Source organism: Etheostoma cragini, chromosome 12, assembly GCF_013103735.1.
Source record: "Etheostoma cragini isolate CJK2018 chromosome 12, CSU_Ecrag_1.0, whole genome shotgun sequence".
Taxonomy (NCBI): domain Eukaryota; kingdom Metazoa; phylum Chordata; class Actinopteri; order Perciformes; family Percidae; genus Etheostoma; species Etheostoma cragini.
Window position 1 is genome coordinate 1,822,878 of NC_048418.1, and position 3,207 is coordinate 1,826,084.

Here is a 3,207-nt window from a genome sequence, read left to right on the forward strand (position 1 = left end):
ATTTGTCTCCATGTTTGATGTTAGATAACAGACATTGTATGTCAAAGTTTTGTCAATATATGGTTACCGTTTTGATTTTTTTGGAACCATTTGTGTTATATTTGGGAACTTTGTTGGAAAGGAAACTGAAATGTATGATATAGAAACTTTGAAAAAGGGTCAAATTTGACCCGAGGACAACAGGAACAGAAGGCAAGGCAAGGCAAGGCTGCTTTATCTGTAGAGCACCTTTCAGCAACAGGGCAATTCAAAGTGCTTTACACAAAATCAGTTAAACAGATAAAACACAAGTACAAACAGTTAAAAGTCATAAGCATTAAAAACCGATAAAACACATGAATAGACAGTTAAAAACAAAATAGAAACATTAGGACACATAAAACAAAAGAATAAAAGTTAAGAAATTTAAAGAAATGAGCAGTCATTTAAAGAAAGGCAGCATCAAAAAGAAAGGTCTTCAGCCTTGATTTAAAAGAACTGAGAGTAGCAGCGGATCTACAGGTTTCTGGGAGTTTATTCCAGATATGAGGAGCATAGAAACTGAAAGCTGCTTCACCCTGTTTAGTTCTGATTCTGGGGACAGAAAGTAGACCTGTCCCAGATGACCTGAGAGGTCTGGGGGGGTCATAGTGTAGTAGCAGATCAGAAATGTATTTTGGACCTAAGCCGTTAAGTGATTTATAAACTAGCAAACGTATTTTGAAGTCAATTCTTTGAGGTACAGTGTAAAGACTTCAGAACTGGAGTGATATGATCCAGTCTCTTGGTCTTAGTTAGGACTGGAGTGATGTGATCCAGTCTCTTGGTCTTAGTGAGGACTCGAGCAGCAGCGTTCTGAATCAGCTGCAGCTGTCGGATCGATTTTTTAGGGAGACCTGTAAAGACCCCGTTACAGTAGTCAAGTCTACTGAAGATGAAAGCATGGACATGTTTTTCTAAGTCCTGTTGACACATAAGTCCTTTAACCCTTGATATATTCTTAAGGTGATAATAGGCTGACTTTGTAATTGTCTTAATGTGGCTGTTAAGATTCAGGTCTGAGTCCATGACTACACCAAGCTTTCTGGCTTTGTCTGTTGTTTTTAACATTGTTGTTTGAAGCTGAGCACAGACTTTTAATCGTTCCTCTTTTGCTCCAAAAACAACCACCTCAGTTTTTCCTTCATTTAATTTCAGAAAGTTCTGGCACATCCAGCCGTTAATTTGTTCGATGCACTAAGTCAGTTTTTGTATTGGACTGTAGTCCCCTGGCGGTAAGGTTATGTAAATTTGTGTGTCGTCCGCATAACTATGGTAACTTATTTTGTTGTTCTCCATAATCTGGGCCAGTGGAAACATGTAGATGTTAAACAGAAGAGGCCCCAGAATAGAGCCTTGGGAAACTCCGCACGTCATATTTGTACGTTCAGATGTGTAATTATTACCTATTGACACAAAGTAATCCCTATTCTGTAAGTAGGATTCAAACCAGTTTAGTACTGAGCCAGAAAGTCCTACCCAGTTTTCCAATCGGTTTAGTAATATGTCGTGGTCGACCGTGTCAAATGCAGCACTGAGATCAAGTAATACTAAGATTGATATTTTGCCACTATCTGTGTTAAGGTGGATGTCATTAAAGACTTTGACGAGAGCCGTCTCAGTGCTGTGTTGTGGTCGGAAACCCGACTGAAAGATATCAAAACAGTTGTTTAGTGACAGGAAATGGCTGAGTTGTAGAAAAACCGCTTTTTCAATGATTTTACTTAAAAACGGAAGGTTTAATATTGGCCTATAGTTGCTCATTAGCAATGTGTCTAGATTGTTCTTTTTTAAGAGTGGCTTGATTATTGCAGTTTTCAGGGCCGGTGGAAAGATACCTGAAAGAAGAGACGAGTTCACAATCTGTAGAAGATCAGAAGCCAAACAAGTTGAAACATTTTTGAAAACACCCGTTGGTAGAATATCAAGGCAACAGGAGGAGGATTTCAGATGTTGTATAATGTCTTCCAGGTTTTCATGGTTGATTATATAAAATTCTGTCATATTGGAACTAGTTTTGCTTGAGCACTGTGACAACACATATCCAGAACAACTAATGAAAGCCAACTATATATAATAATGGAGACAAAATGAGTTCAAAGATTCACAAGACAGAATTTAACCCATTGTCCATTGAATGACTTCTGTCTATTTGACTTTATGTGGAGAGTGAACAAAGTTATATTGTATGAAAACTGAACAAGTATTATTGTTTTATGTGAATATTTTGAAACCTTGACAAATGAAGAACACTGAGACGAGGATAGCTGGACACTCCTTTGTCTGGCCAGCAGGGTGAGATAAGATTAATTTGCAGCTGTGACTGTGTGCATGAGCTATTGTTTCTTTATTAATACTTCAGTGAACTGTGTTGACCTTAAAACTTGCTTAGAACACCCAGTTTCTCTTTAACCAATAGTATAGCAGATAATATGATGTACTAACCCACTTTTATGTAAAACAATTATGTTTTAGCCCACATTTATGTTAAACAACTATATACTACACCCATTATGTTAAATAATTTTCTGTGCACACCCACTTAATAAAACTGCCGAGCAGGGGATGAGAGCTTCGAAAAGACTGCTGAATGCTTTTCGGCTCTATTCCCCTTTGCAAAGTCATAAAAGGCAACTCCGTGTCCGTGTGTAATTTTAACATTGAAGTCTTTGAACCTAACATTTGTATTGGTGCCATGACCCGGATCCCAATATCCACGAGCTGATTGAGGGAGGAAAAACACTGAAGCGCATCATGACGGCCAGAACCGCAACAGGTGGCCTGAAGTAAAGACCAGGGGAGTGAATTCTTGACCCGGCCAGTGGATTAATTTCCTCCTGACGACAACTCTGGGTTGACGGGATCCGACAACGAGTGTACCACGGACCGGACTGCACCGAAGCGCGAATATACAACGGGAGAGAGTGAGTACTATTTAAGTTTGTTCTGAAGAAGAGCTGGTCTGAGCAAGTGATTCTGGTCGTGGATCTGTCATTGGGGTGAGCGCATGGACTGATCTACCTGTTATCCCCTGATTTTTGGAGAAACCACCAAATAGAATCCGCGACTGTTAAGATACTCAGGAAGGATTCAGGAGCGGACACCGGAGTAAATAGATAGATAGATAGATAGATAGATATTTATTGATCCCAAAAAAATGGGAAATTACAGTGTTACAGCAGCACACAA